Genomic DNA, 16,873 nt, shown 5'->3' with positions numbered 1-16,873 from the left:
TGTGACTATGGCTCCCAGTGTATTCACACCTGATGCTTTGTTACTTGTCTGTCACCACAGAACTTTGAGATAGGTTAAAAATGGTAAAACACTAAGGGTGACATCTTTTATTGATTCATAAATTGAATTTAAGTGAGGTAGAGAGGCACAAAATCAGTGGTTCATTCCAATTGGCTCATCACAGTCCAGTGACAGGACAGAGTCAAGATAATTAGTGATGCCTTGAGTTGCAGTGAATGACCTTGTCAACCTTGGTGTGAAACCAAGCTCTACGTGCCCCATCATTCCTATTTCAGCTGGCCATAGAACAAGTTGTTTTTATTCACCCACTCTACCAGCATGTCTTCACATGCTTGGGGTAGACATTACTCATCAACAGGTTTGAGACCCCTCCTCAATTACTTTCATCTGCCAAAATGGTTTGCTGGAGTATGGCTGTTACCCACACTTTAACTTCTTGTAGCCACAAGTGAGAGTTAGGTGGATCAGGTGGACCCCAAAGGTGGAAATGTAATGTCGGAGAAACTGAGCAAGATAGAGATTAAGGAACAATTTAATAATTTATTTAAAAAGGAGAGATTTACTGGGACCAAATGGATCCATGGTTTAGTCCCATGGCTGAACAAGACTATTCTCTCAAAGAATCCAGCTCTGAATGTCTCATTACAAGATTCTTTTATAGGGTAACAAGAACAATGACATAATGGGGGAGCCACTTGGATGGGGATGACCTATGGGGGGAGGCACCTAGGATGAGGATGACATAATGGAGGCAGGCATAATGCAGGGAGGTACTGAAGAGGCTCCTGATATTCTAATAGTGTCTAAAATGAATAAAGACCTTTATCCCATCAAACATTAAGAGAAAATGACTATAGCATAAGGTCTAAGATATAAGACCATTATCCTAAAATTAAGAGGGAATGGTTATAACCTGAGGCAGAGTAACAGAATAGGACAATTAGGGAAACTGAGTCAGGACATTAAAAGTGAACTGTGCAGAAAGCAGACCTGAAAAGTGTTTGACAGCCTTCACATCAGTGGTACTAGTCTTCCCTAAACACACCCTGTACCCCAAAGGAGTATGAAAGACCTTAGTAAAGAAAGAAGTCTACGGAGTCAGGAGGCCCAAAAAATAATGGAGGAGTATACATAGTTGATTTAGGGGCACTCCTTAAAAATGAAAGTTCTGGAAGGAATCAACCAAGTAGAGAAAGGGGCACCAAGGGTTAAGATATCTTCTATTATGAAAAGAGTACAGGAGGGAAGAGATCTTCTAGAGCAAGTAGACTAATGGAGCATAGTAGTGAAGGTGAATTTTTGTATTAAGGTCATGAGAAAAACTGGACTGATAAGGTTGCTGAACCATGGTGGACAAAAGTCCAGAGAATCAAAAAGAAAAATGACTAAGGGAGAAACAGAAGATCTTAAACACTAAAAGACTCTATATTTGATTTTAAGGTTAATTGGGAGACACTACAGTTTATTGAATCAGGGATGGTAATACTATTAGACTTAATGTACTAGTGAACTGTGGCAGGGGAATCTTGTTATTGGTTCCAAGATCTGAAATTACAACAGGGTTCTGACATAGTTCTACCATTCCAGAGGGTGGAACATATTTTAAGGAAGCTAAGAATGAGGGAAAATCTTACTTGCAGAGAGAGGAAGAAATAATTTCAACATAAGGAATATGTGGATGGATAAATAACCAGGCATTGGGAGGTTGAAAATGAACTGAAATTGCAGCAGTACCTAAATTTAAGAGAAAGAAGCAGAGGCACTTTTAAGTTCTGAAAACAGAGGGATGGCTTAGCAACTGCATTTCATCTATAAAAACAGCCCTTTTGTTAACATAATCTTCTTGGAAGGTAGAGAACAGAACATTGTGTACAGATTATCAATTCAAAGGAAGATTCTTTCTCAATTCGCCTTTATATCATATCATCCAAGTTATCACTAGTTCCTTTTATCTAATGAAAGTAGCATATGGTCTTTATGCCCATATTGAACATAGGAGTGTTTCTCAATTACCCAGTGATTGATCATTTCCTTGAGTATACTTTTTCTTTTGTTTCACAAATAAAGAATAAAATATTTTTCAAAAGGTCAAAATTAGGAAGACTTTTTTTTTTTCTTTTTAGATGAGCTTTGGCAGTTAATCTAAAATTGTTTGGCTGACAGCTCAAGATCTTCTGAACTTATAATCTTGAAAAAAATCAGTTTAATTTTGTATGTGTTAATCTTTCACTGTTATCTGCAAGATAAGCAAAATCTCCTGCTGCAGTCTACTTTCCTCTTTGCCTGTAAGGTAGACCCCTGAGGTCTTAGAGAACCTAAAAATAAATAAGCTGGTGTTTCAGGAAAACAGACTTGTTTGAGAAGGTCATATGCTATGTGTTTTACTTAATATTTCTTTGTAGGCCTGTATTCTTAGTGCTGAAAATATTCTTATATAACTCCATAAAGTATTATTCACTCTTCTGGTGAATAGCTTTTGGCAAAGAGAAGAATAATTAACATTTAGGGCAACATTAAGAGGAAATGCAGTTTATTCATTTGAAAAAGAGAAATAATCCTGTCTTTATTTTTTAAAGTTTTTTTTCTCCCTCTCTCTAGTATTTGTACATTTGGAGAAATAAACAGCCTGCTTCCCTGTGGGAGACTAGATTGTATGTTCTTATTTTATTTTCTTGTAAGAAGGAAAACTGAACATTCTGAGATTTTTTTAAAGATTTCAGCAGCAGGGCTCTGAAAATTATACTAGGTAACATCATAAAATCCTGTGGCCCTCATTGAAGATAGTGCCATTTCCGTGGTAATGAGAATTAGAATGGTGGCATTCAATATATTATTTCTTAATGTCAATTAAAAAAAATGTCAACAAACTATAAGTATGATGACAACGATTAAAATACATTTAATAACATATAGATGCCAAATGGCAAAACATAGAATGGAGAGAATAATAATGCTAATCAAAAGATGTGAAGAGAAAGTACAGATATTGGCATGGCTCCCCAAAGGGGAGAAATGATAATTTTCTTCCAAATTGATAAGGCATCTAGAGTCCCACATGTCAAAAAATTCTCAAGGTGATGGCAATGTCAGGGTCCAGTTTGTGATCTAAATACCAGACAGATATTTGAAGAACTGAGAAAAAAATATCTAAGAAAAAAATAATATTTGAAAATATAATAATAGTCTTCAAGCATCTAAATGGTTCTTAAAAGTGAAGTATTAAACTTGTTCATATTAGATGGAACTAAGGGATACAAATAGAGAATACAGAGAAATAAATTTTGACTCCATATAAAGAAAGACTTATAGAGTTGGAATACTTGTCTTGGGGAAATAAGGCTTTATTCTCCCTGGAAGTCTTCATGTGAAAGGGAAGTTTGTAAAGATTATTGCTACTTAGGTTAAGATTGTGATGTGGGTTGTGCTCCTTTTAAGAAACTAATCCTTTTAGATTGATTTATTCCTTTCTGATTCCCAGCCCCTCCTAGCTGATGCATTATCAATTTAAGAAGGCTAGGATCTTTGATTCACAAATCCTGTCAAAAAACAATCCCCCCACCCAGATCTGAGCCATATTCTAGGAGAGTTGGTGCTTAGCTCTGTTCAACAGTACCAAATAAATTATGCCCAATTAGAAAGTCATATCTTGTTACAAAGAGATTCAGTAAAAATGGATTGGATGGTTCAAAAGTAGATATCTATCTTCCTTGCATGCCTACCTTTTGTTACATGCTACAAAATGCATTATGTTTTACTATTGGCTCTTGATTATCCATATGATATGAATTCAACATTGATGCTTGCTGACTTTTAAGACAATGCACATGATTAAATGTACCCAAGATGGTAATTTTAAGAAGGAAACAGTAGGGACAAATAGTTGTCTTATCCATATTATAATAACAGAAAGAAATATTCCAAAATATAATGGTGGTTTTGTGACACTTTTTTCATGAAAAATATTTTTGAGAGATGCAGGAGTAATGACATAGCTCTATCAATTTAGTTTCTCTCCCCCCCCTTTATACAGAAAGTTATTTATTTTTCCACATTCTCATTCTTCCTCATTCATTGATTTACTTGACAAAACAAAATGTTTGAAAAATTAATTGTTAAATGTCCTTTTTAGGTATATGGAGAATAATTATGCATACATGTAAAGAAATTAATCATATACTTAAAGAATTCACACACTCCCTGAAAGCATGTAGATAATCTTAGCTCTCTATAAACAAGAACAGATATCTATGTCAAATATGTCAACATGAATAGATATAATCAATGTAGGAAAAAATAGAAGGGGAAAAGTATGGCATTAAAGTATAAACATATTTACTGAAGCAGTGAGATAGAAAGATAGTCCTTTTACTCCCCCAAAATCCTTTCCCTTAATTCAGAACAATTGGAGGAGTTCTAGTATGCATTAATAAAGTATTAAACTTAAAATTATTTAATATATTTTATTATTTTCAAATACAGTACATATTATCTCCTAATATATAAATAACTTCTGGCAAGTTAATGAAAATAACACTACAGGCCTACATTACTTACTATAATAAACATTAGAGTCTAATAAACAAATAACATCTTGCATATGATTACCATTTAATTTATGCTTGTTGCATTTAATTGAATTGAAGAATTGATTGCTGACACAAATTAAAGGCATGTTTCCATAATCCTTAATTTCTCAGACTCTTGCTTAATAAAAATCTACTAATATTAGAAGATACTTCATATGTTGGATCCTGAACAATTATAGAGGAAAACATTTTTATAATTCTTTAGTTAATAAGAAAGACTCACAACTGCAATGTATGAATCAATGAAAGTTCCAAATGAATTGAGTCCAAATACATTTATTTACCTCCCTGACAAACTTAGACTTAATAATTTGTTGAAAATTATAAAGAAATTTGGGGTGTTAATTATGTTTCTGAAACATGCATCTTTAAACACAAATTATTTAATCCTGTTCTTTGGTAGTTGTACATGTCCAGGAAAGTAAGGAATATTGTTAGAGAGCCACCAAGTATAGCTTCTGTTCATTTTGCACAGGAGGCCAGGATACAAGGCAGAATTGCTAGCACTTTCCAGGCATAAGAAAAGGGAGTCTTAATCTACCTCTCTCTGATTGGTTAGGAAAACTCATTAAGAACAATTAATTCAATAGCAATGATCCAAAGGGTGATGGAATAACATATAGTGAGAATAAAGGAATGTATTACCAGTGATTATTTGCTTGTAAGAAATTCCAGGGGCATCTAGATGGCGCAGTGGATAGAGCACCAGCCTTGAATTCAGGAGGACCCGAGTTGAGTTCAAATCTGGTCTCAGACACTTAACACTTCCTAGCTGTGTGACCCTGGGCAAGTCACTTAACCCCACCCTCAGAAAAAAAGAAAAAGAAAAAAAAAAAAAAAGAAATTCCATAAAATATATCATCAAATCAATTGCGAAAGATGTAATTACTTTGATCAATACAATGATCCAAGATACTTCCAAAGAAATTATGATGACAAATGATCTCCACCACCAGCGAGAGAGAACTGATACATTTCTATTGCAAAATGAAATATTATTTTTTCATTTTATTTTTCTTGCCTCTTTTTGTTAACATTGATAATATGGAAATATTTTGTGTGACTTCACATGCATAATTGATATGCTGCTTGCCTTCTTAATGGGTAAAGAGGGAAAGAGGGTGAAAATTTGGAACTCAAAATTTAAAAAAAGAAAGCATATCAGGAATAAATAAATAAATAATAATAAAAAAAGTAGTAGAAGAAGCTCAAATCAGCTACTTCAAAAATTTTATCTTTAAGAAGGACACAAATGAAGTAAAGAAAGAAGACCCAAGAAGCAGATAATAAAATTCATCATAGTCTATAAGGTCAAATAAATTAGAAGTGAAGGTGGGGGGAAACAAAGGAAAACTTCTTAGAAGAGAAAACAACAAAAGAATGTTATATAATGTTGACTGTAATGGTTTAAAAATCAAAAATCCAGGAGTTTAATAGTTCCTTATCTTCTCTTCCTTCTAAGTTACATTTTTTTTTTCTGTATAAGTTATCTGTCATAGCTTAGAATTCCTCTCAGACTCTGAATTCTTTTCCCACTTTAATGAAGCATTTTTACTTTTTAAAGACATATTTTATTCTCCCTGATAATCTTAATGGTAGAAAATTATTATTTGAGACATCATTAAGGTATTCCTTTAGTCTGGTGATTTATTAAAAATGTTAAATAAGATTAGTCACATTACTGACACTGGAGCATGCTCCCACTCTTTAAATGTCTGTAATCAGAGAAGTAGATATTTTATCTTCTTTATGAATCATCTCTCATCTCTGGTCAAGCATTCACTAAGTACATATTAAGCTTCTGCTATGTGTAATGCATCTGACACCTTAGATACTGGGGAGGTAAAATGATAAACAAGACACAGTTCACTGAAATACCTCCAAACAGGTCTAGAAAATGCATCAGACTGAATCCTGATCATAAATTCCATGAAAAATCACAGTGAATAATTTTTTTAACAGTTCAAGTTGGTTTAAGGAGATATTCAGAGAAGTCTACAGACATTGGGAACATGATATGGTAACAAAAAAACAAAATAAAACACGAGGAGCATTCCAGTGCAATGGGATCCTATGTACCAAGGAAGAAGTCCCAGATCCTGAAAAACAGAGCCAAAATTTGTCCAGAGTATATACATATATACAAACTATCAGCTTTGTTGTTCATTCATTTCCAGGTCACAGATCCATGACTGACTGAAAAGAAGATCTACATTTGGGGAATAGTATTTAACGTGATGAAGAGTCATAGGGCCTGCAGAGGGCCTGCTGAGGAAGCTGCAAATTCTGAAGAATAGCTAGCTCTGTGGCTTTGATGATGTCCTTAGTAGCTAGATGGGTCTAGACAGAGAGAATTATTGTAAACTGGCGCCACCCTCTAAGGCAAACAGGGAAGATCACTAACAGAATTATAAGTGAACTTTTTGATTTTGATTAAACATTTTGTTCTTTAAGTGGACTTCATTACAGCTCCACCCCAGGGGGAGATGTCTAGTAGAATTCTTATCTGAATTCTTTGCATTGAAAAAAAATCCATAGTTATTGTATCAAATCAGAAATCCAAGTTATGATGTCAATACCCAAGGTGATATTTCCCTTAAAAAATAAATAAATTCCATTCCTTTTAGAGTGCTAAATTCTTTTTAAGATTAGCCCTCCAGTCAATGGTGTAATCTTTCACTTGCCAGGTCTTAATGTCTTGTTTTCCCCCTGGTTAATTGTGTCACTAGGGAGCTTTTCTTTCCCATTGTTATTTGCTAAAACCCATTTTTTTTGATAAAAATCCTTATGAATTTAGCCCACTCTTAAAAGCACAATAAAATCTTTGTCCCTTAATTTGGAAGAGGTGTAAATTCACAAATTCTTTTGAAATTACCCATAATACCAGCCTGCAACAATATATTTTATCATGGTATCAACCCCCTATGCCATAATTTTGGTGAGTAACCCCAACATTTTACTGGAGAATCTGATTACACCCTGTATCTTCAAAGTTTGGGTTCCAAAAATGAAGTAGGGTCTTATTTCTAGCTTCTGATACAAAGAAGCCTGAAGAAGAATAGCCAGATTAAAGGGAGGAAAAACTAAACTTGTAGTTCTCTTATTATTGGTCAGCACAATTGTCTAGCTGTCTAATAGTGGCTGATATAGTAAAAGCCTACTAGAATATTAAATGGATTAAGTTTAGACCAAAATACAGATCAGGAACTTGCAAATCTAAGAATAGAAGAACAGAAACAAAACTTTCCCCCTGTAGTAGACCACTTTGAGAGCACTGAAAATTTGCAGATTTCTAGCCTGAGCTGTTCTTGACATCCTGGAAAAAAAAAATAACACTCAATTTCCTAAAAAAGAAACAGTAAGAAAAGACTGTATATATTTTTCAGAATACACAGGATTTGGCCTTACTATAAAGTCCAAAGTCTAGAAAAAGGCTGGATTAATAATCAAAAAAGAAAAAAAAAATCCCATCATAAAAAGCTATGATGCTTATGATACAAACCCAGAAGGGAATTTCTCCATCATCTAGAATCAAAGCCTCAAAGAAATATATAACTTAGTCACAATTTCAACTTGAACTCCTAGAAGTGATGGAACAAAATTTAAAAATGTTTTGACAAATTAATTGAGTGCTAGATGAAAAAAAAAATAAATAAGAGCTTTTGAAGAAAAAAATATTAATGGTACTTTTTAAAAAGGAAGATGGCAAAAGCTTAGCACTAGAGGGACAGAAATTTGTCCAAGCAATAAAGTCTTTAAAAATTAGAATGAACCAAATAAAAGCTAATAACTCCATGAAAGAATAAAAATATCTTAAAAGAAATCAAAAAACAAAAAAGATAACTTGGGTTATCTTACAGCAAAAACATTGACCAAAAAAATAGATTGAGGAGAGTTAATTTAAGAATCATTGTGCTACTTGAAAGCCATGAACAAAATGAGCTGACATCATATTTCAAGAGAGTATGAAAGAGAACTGTCCAGATATTTAGAACTACAAAACCAAGTAGAAATAAAATTTACTGTTTACCTCCTGAACAAAATACCAAAATGAAAACTTTCAGCAACATTATAGAGAGATTAGAGGTCAAAGTAAAAAATGCTGAAAGCAGATAAAAAGGAAGCATTCCCATCCCTTTATGCCAGTCAGGATCAGACTAGCTGTTATAACTACAAACAATAAAGATGCAGAGAACTTGGAATAAAGCAAAGAATAGAGATTAACAACCAAGGGTAAGTCAGTAAATCTAAACATAATTTTATCAGAAACATGGAACTTTGATGAAATAGAACATTTCTCTATGAAACTACCAGAACAAGATTAAAAACTTTTAAATATAAACATAGGAGTCAAAGGAAACATAAAAAGTAAGCATATGCAAAAAATCATAAGGGTTTAAATGAGGATAAATTGTTACATTCTAAGTTAGGAATAAGATACATAAGTCCCCTTTGAATTTTATCTTCATTAGACATTATAAAAAGAATACAATTAGGGCAGCTAGGTGGCGCAGTAGATAGAGCACCAGCCCTGAATTCAGGAGGACCGGAGATCAAATCTGGTCTCAGACACTTAACACTTCCTAGCTGTGTGACCCTGGGCAAGTCACTTAACCCCAGCCTCAGAAAAGGAAAAAAAAAAAAAAAAAGAATACAATTAGACAGAGGTTATATGGAGGAATCTGTTATTTCCTGATGATCCTAAAGGAATAATGTGTTAAGTGAAGAGAAGAGGAATACATGGAGTAGAGGGAGATAGGAGAAGTCTTATATATCTGAGATACTAGAAAAAAAGCCACATGCAGTCAAGTACAAAAATACCTACCATTCAACAGAGAGATATGTAATGCCAGAGAAACTGAGGCAAGATATAGATTAGAGAGTTTTTAATATTTTATTTGAAAGAGAGTGATTTACTGGGACCAAATGGATTGATGGTTTGGTCCCAGGGCTGAATGAGACTATCATCTCCAAGAATCCAGCAACCAATGTTGGACACAAAGATTCTTTTATAGGGTAACAAGAATGATGACCTAATGGGGGGAAGCACTTGGGATGGGAATGGCATTATGGAGGGAGGTACCAGAGATGGGGAGAGGCACCTGATATTCTAATAATGTTTAACATATATGATCTTTATCCTATCAGACATTCTGATGTTTAAGAGGGAAGGGTTATAGCCTGAGGCAGAGTAACTGAGGTAGGACAATTAGGGAAACTAGGTCAGGACATTAAAAGGGAACTCTGGCACAACATTCCACACTCTCTCTTCTGAATATTCAAATCATTGAATTACCTTTCTCTAGATACCTGGAAGGTTTTAGTACCATAATTTTGACCAACTCTATGTGAAGTAAGTAAACCAAAATAAAACTAAATAAAAAACAAAATAAAGCTAGAAAAATGCAAGGACTTATGACAAGGACAAGTCTCTCCCTGATAATTCCTGAGGTAATCAGCAATACAAAGGCTCCCTGTTGCAAGCATGTCAGGTCCTCTGCAGTTCCGGAGCATCTCAGCCAGAGAATCCAGTTTTAGATGGACAGTTCACTGTGAGTTAGGTGGTCTTCAGTCATTTGTGCATTTAACTCAGCCTCTGCTTATAGAGCAGCAGGGCTCAAGACAGTGGTGCTGCCCATTCAGAGGGGCAACCCACTCCAGGGGATAAGGGTGAGGCTTGGAGTAGCTCCACTTGTTTCTGCCCAGAGCAATAGCGAAGGCTGCAAAAAGGATCCAGATTTCTGAGCAGAATGTGAGGGTATGCAAAGTTAGCTCAAGGCAGGCAAAATCCAAACTTTTAGAGGCCTGATATCAAACTGTAAGGTCCTTTGAGAATGCTTAAATACTAATTAAGGAACTGGGGTAACAGGAGTGGAGAAACATACCAGAAAGACTGCCAGTCTCAAGACAGGTGTCTGATTTTGCTTGTTTCTAAAAAATAATCCCCCAAATTGAGTCTAACAGGACAATTGCAATAGAATAAGAGATTTCAAAGTTAAAGCATAACCAGCAAATCATAGTCCAGTAAATTTAAGCAAGGGGTAAAAAATAAAAAGGACTGCTTAAAAGATTTCCCAATCTGAACTAGTGAGATAGGGGGAGGAGCAGAAGTGCCTAAGGCAAAGTGAATAGGAACTTGGGGTTCCCATCCTTTCAGGTATTTTGAGAAAAATACACATTTCCCCAATATCCTATCTCTTCCTCCCTTTTGACCAACTCTATGTGAAGTAAGTAAACCAAAATAAAACTAAATAAAAAACAAAATACTTTCTCATGAAAGTAATTATCAAATGACAATCTCACAGATAAATCTCGAGTGAATCAAAATTCCTATACATAACAGACTAGTCTTAAAAATCCCAAAAACATAACAGAAATAGTTACCCAATTTTAACAATTTCCATCCCAAATCTTAAACACAGCAAGGTTTAACAGTCATTCATCAACTATTCCCAAATTCCTCCATATTAGTCCAAAGTACACTAGGAGCAGGGGTGATGGTCTCTCAAAAAATTGCTTCCGTTGAAGATGGGCAGAGACTCTCAGTCCAGGGAGGGGGATGGGTGTGGTATGGCGTGCTAACAATCAAAGCTGATCTAGGTCCCAGAAGAAAATCAGTATCTGTAATTTGATCAAATTTTGAACAACAAGCAAACAAAAAAGAAATCTAACAAATAAAGGTTCGAACAGACTAATACAAAGTGTGACAAGGCCACTATGAACTGGCCAGCTGCTTAATAGGTTTTCTTCACAGGATAGGTAAACAGCTGTCAGCTATAGTCCCAATAGCAGATAGATAATAAATTGAATTGCATTAACAGTTTCTATTGACCATTGCTCTGATTATAGATATCAGTCACAGGAAGAAAAAATTCAGGGACCTAACTATAATATAAGCAATTAAAACTGATCCCTAAGCTCATACAGGATAAATAACCACTTTAACCCAGTTTTACTCCAGATAATTGACCCAATGGAGTTTTAAAACTCCCAAATAATATTAACTACAAGCCCAAGAAATTTTACCTCCAATAATAAATACCATTAACCAAAGTTTCAGATAAATCCTATACAGATATTTACCATGACCTTATATTGATACAAATCAGTTTGCTTTAAAATACTCAATAAATAGACAAATATCCCAAATTGCATATTGGCCATGGGGCCAGATGGGTTTAGTTGGAGTCTCAGCCCAAACCACAGGAACTTTCACTTCTGAGAGTGACAGAAGTTGAAGGCTTGAATTTGGGAAGACTGAGGGAATCTTGGCTGATTAGGAACACCAGGCCCAACTGTGCTGTTGTGATACTGTCCTGGGCAAGCAGGAACCAGAATACCCAGTGAGTGCAGAAGCAATAGGGCAGGGAAACTGTTTGCTGTGAGTACTTTTAGAGGGTGAAGTTTTTGGCATTAAGCTCCAGATCAGAGAGGAGAAAAGAAATGAGGCTAGAAGTAACATTCCCCCAAATCCAGTATTAAGTTGCTTACACTAGTAGTTCTCAATTAAAAAAAAATAAATATTTTTCTCCCTCTCCCCTGCCTTCCCTCCCTATACAGCAAATAATCCAATATAGGTTAAATATGTGCAATTCTCTAATACATTTTATCATAGTCATCAAGATACACAAGAAAAATCAGAAAAAAAAGAGAAAGTAAAAAGCAAACACACAACAACAAAAACGGTGAAAATACTATGTTGTGATATACATTCAGTCCCCAAAGTCCTCTCTCTGGATGCCCTCTCCATCACAAGTCTATTGGAATTGGCCTGAATCCCCTCATTGTTGAGAAGAGCCAAGTCCATCACAGTTCATAATTACATAATAAGGTTGTTGCTGTGTACAATGTTCTCTTGGTTCAACTCACTTCACTTAGCATTAGTTCCTGTAAGTCTCTCCAGGTCTTTCTGAAATCATTCTGCTGATTGTTTCTTGTAGATCAATAATATTCCATTACATTCATATATATAACTTATTCAGCCATTCCCAACTGATGGATATCCATGCAATTTCAAGTTCCTTGCCACTACAAAAAGGGCTGCTACAAACATTTTTACACATGTGGGTCCTTTTCCCTTTTTTTATGATTTATTTGGACTACAGATCCAGTAAAGACATTGCTGGACCAAAGGATATGCACAGTTTGATGGCCCTTTGGGCAAAGTTCCAAATTGCTTTCCAGAATGGTTGGATTAGTTCACAACTCCACCAACAATGTATTAACATCCCTTCCCACATTTATCATGGTCTTTTCCTTCCATCTTAGCCAATCTGAGAGGTATGTAGTTGTTCCTTAGAGTTGTCTTAATTTGCATTTCTCTAATCAATAGTTATTTAGATAATTTTTTATATGTCTAGAAAACAAAAAATAACACAAAACAAAATATGAAGAATGAAAAAAAATAGAACAAAATGTGAAACATAAGAAAAACAACTGATTTGGAGAGAAAGAAGATCAAGAAGAGAAAATACAAATATACAATATTTCTTGAAAGGGCAATTTATTGTTACATATTCTGAATCCTCCTTGATGTTCTCCTGGGCACATGGCAATGTTTTATTTTATTTCATTTTTTAATTTTCTTTTTCTGTCTTCCTTTTCCATTTTTTTTTCTTATTTTGTATTAAATAAATAAATATTTTTTAAAAAGGAAAAAAGAAAGATTTAGGAACACTGATTATTGCTAAGATTTTCTTTCATTGCTAAGAACTAGATCAAAGAAAATACTTATTCATAATGAAGAATCTCATAATGCATATCTCTGTATTTATATACATAGTCCTGTGTCAGTCTTTCTCATTCCACCTATCTATGACAGTCAATATAATAATGTATTTTGATTTCTTTATATATTTGAAATAGGGAGTTTATTTTTTCTTTCTCATTTTTTTGGGTGTGGGATGTGAGAAGTTGAGAAATTAGATTTTTACTGAATAAGAAATATTTTAAAAAACAGTTTTTCTCAATAAATTTACAACTTGGTTTGAATTTTTAAAATCCTTTGATCCCAAGATAATTCAATTAAAACATTAGTCCATGGTTTGATATCCTATTGGACTTTTTCAGAGAGCAAGTGCATTATGTATAAAGTTTTTTGTTTTCTCAAAAAACCCATATAGAGAACCATCTTCCCATGAAAGTTTTCCTTATTTGATTCCTTTCAAATTTAGGCAAGTTTCTTAATACAGAAATGAGACAATCTAGTCTTTGAATTTTAGGAATTTCCCTGGACCTTTTCTTAATGATGGCAGCCACATTTGCAATTCATCAGTCCTGCACAGTGGCCATTAGTAATGAGGATTACATATGACATTGTGTAAGTCAAGAAAGAAGTGAAATTTACTAAAGGCATGAGAAAAGAGCTTTACTTTTCCTAATCTTAAAAATTGCTATACATTTATTTACATCTCTTGGATATTTTCCATTGAAATAGTACAGTAGCCAGATTGGGAGCATATCTCAAATGGAATTTAAACTACATTGAGAGCTTTGAGGAGACACTGAGATTTTACTATAGCTTGTAGAATTCACTAAAATTGACTATGATGGAGTTGATTTGAAAATTGATAATAATGGGCTAAGGTAGGAAAGGAAATGACTTAGCTTGAATACATTTTAAAACCCAAATTAAAAAAAAAAAACATAAAAATAAGAATGGAGCAATAAAGGAGAAAAAGGGATTATGCTTTAGAGCACATAATTGAAATGTGGTAGGATGATTCTCATAATGATTGTCAAAATTAATAGGTACAGTCTGTGTGGGAGAGAGTGAAAGGGAAGAAGGGTGGCACTCTGTGCCAAAAATATTTACTAAGCTATTGAGAGACATTTAGAAATATAAAAGGAGAAAATAGTTTGAGTAAGCACAGTAGTTAAAGACAAATATACCAGCTACTAAAATTGAAGGGGGTTATGAAGCTCAATTCTTTCTTTGCTGCTAAGTAACACTTCCCAAGAAAAGGGAAAGAAGTACCCCGATATAATGAAACAGCTGTTCTCTTCACTGTGTGAAAAGGTAGGCCTAGGTTAATAAAAAGGAGTGTCTAAAAACATTCCTTGGAGAATCCCAGACTAATTTTTCTCTCTTCTTCTTATTGCCAGTGACTTTCCTCTGTAATTATCTTCAATTTATTCTGTATATAACTTGTTTGTTTGTAGTTGATTGAATGTTGTTTCCCTCATCTGACTAGGAGTGCCTTGAAATCAGGGGTTGTTTTCTTTTCTCTTTCCTTCCCTTCCTCCCTTCCTTCCTCCTTTCCTCCTTCCCTTCATCTCTTCTTTCCTTCCTTTCTTCTTCTCTCTGTTTCTGTCTCTCTCTCTCTCTCTCTCTCTCTCTCTCTCTCTCTCTCTCTCTCTCTCTCTCTCTCTCTCTCTCTCTCTCTCTCTCTCTCTCTCTCTCTCTCTCTCTCTCTCTCTCTCTCTCTCTCTCTCTCTCATGACCTTTCTTTTCTTTGAATATTGAAAGTCCAGAATGAAACATAATATATAGTAGGATTTTCATAAATCCTTTCTCATTTTCTATTCTTTTTTCATCCTTTTCTGATTTCCCAATTTACAGACATATCAGTAATTCATTCAAGGAGCAAAGTAATACTTTTTGGATTTATTTCAAAATTCAGCTCATTTTCTGTTATAAAACTTTTGTGATTGTCCCATAAGCATGTGCCCCACAAACAATTTTTTATTCTATTTATATTTATTTAGCATATACTTATACATGATGGAGACTGTGCTAGATAACAAAAGAGATCCTTGTTAAGTAATTGACAAAACTCTCAGAGATTTAAGTTATTCTCTAAGACTACAAAATGAAGAGAAGTTGCTTACCTGCATTGATAAATATAATTGCCTCATTTGGGAGTTCCTTAAACTAACAAAATCACAGACTTAGGCATTATATCAATCCTTATATATGGATGCAATGACTTCTTTAATAGGAAAAATTTCATTTATTATGATTGCATACTCTATGACTAGCAGTGTATATAGCAACCAGTTACTATGGGCTTATTGATTGATGAATAGATTTCTATTTTATTGAATAAATGAAAATTTCACCAAACCAGTGTAGTTCAGTCCTTCATTGTCTTACACTTGCATTGTTATTATTTATGAGTACAATCAATTAATCTCAAATCTTATTTTACTGCTATGTTTTGTTTTAATATCGCCTTTATTTCAGAATGTATCACATTATATGCAGGCAGTTAAACTTGGATAACAAAAAAAAAATAAAAAACAAGTTCAATAAAACTGAAAGAGCCATCATGTCTGATAATATATCATTTCCATAGTTCCCCACCTCTGCAAAGAGGTCAAGCAGGATGATTATCATAACTTCTTAAGAGGAGAAAACTTTGGTTTAAAATGTATCTGTATTGTCAGATTTCTCTAGATCTTCAACTATTAAATTTTCATCTCTATTTCTCCCAAGTGTCTTATTCTTCCTAGAAAACTGGGACAACCTCTTATTATTTTATTTTGTTTTATTTATTTTTTTTTTTTGCTGAGGAAATTGGGGTTAAGTGACTTGCTCAGGGTCACACAGCTAGGAAGGGTTAAGTGTCTGACACCAGATTTGAATTCAGTTCCTCCTGACTACAGGGCTGGTGCTTTATCCATTGCACCATCTAGCTGCCCCAACTCTTATTATTTTGTCTAAACTCTTAGGACAGTAATATCTTTTTATCATACTGACATAGATGTGGACTAGCATTTTTTCCTCTTCAGTAAAAATAAAATAGAGTGGATTTTTCAATTTTTCACAAACCAGTAAAGAAACTAAATAAATGAAACTAACTGTAAAAAAGGCAGTCACTGATGATTCCTCATGATGTATGGATTATTCCCTTGTTTGAGTTGTGATTCAAAAAGGAATCAATAGCAGAGATTTAAGAAACAAGCCATGATTCTGTGTGAACTCTAGATGTCAGTTCAGAGTTTGTAGCTGTAGAAGAAAATCCTAATTCCTGATGGGATGAGTAGAAGCTGGAGAAAGAGAAGGTAGATTTATGAAAATGGAAGCACAGACAGATGCAACTGGAAAGACTATGGTAGGCATGCTTTTCTGGTTTGTTAGGGAAAGGGTGTATCAGAATTAAAATTGTACTGCTGAACTTTTTTTTGGTACCTTTTCTCCAAAGACTTCAAAACCCAAATTGATAATACTCTTATTTCATTTTTTATGTCTAAGCTTTTTAAAAAATAGGAATCTGAAATCTTTTTCTCATGGGGAAATAAATTGTTTTAAAGTTTTACTTTAT

The sequence above is a fragment of the Sminthopsis crassicaudata genome, chromosome 4, assembly GCF_048593235.1.
Source record: "Sminthopsis crassicaudata isolate SCR6 chromosome 4, ASM4859323v1, whole genome shotgun sequence".
In the NCBI taxonomy this organism is placed as follows: Eukaryota; Metazoa; Chordata; class Mammalia; order Dasyuromorphia; family Dasyuridae; genus Sminthopsis; species Sminthopsis crassicaudata.
The sequence above is the reverse complement of the archived record's forward strand: the minus strand, read 5'-3'. Positions refer to the sequence as shown.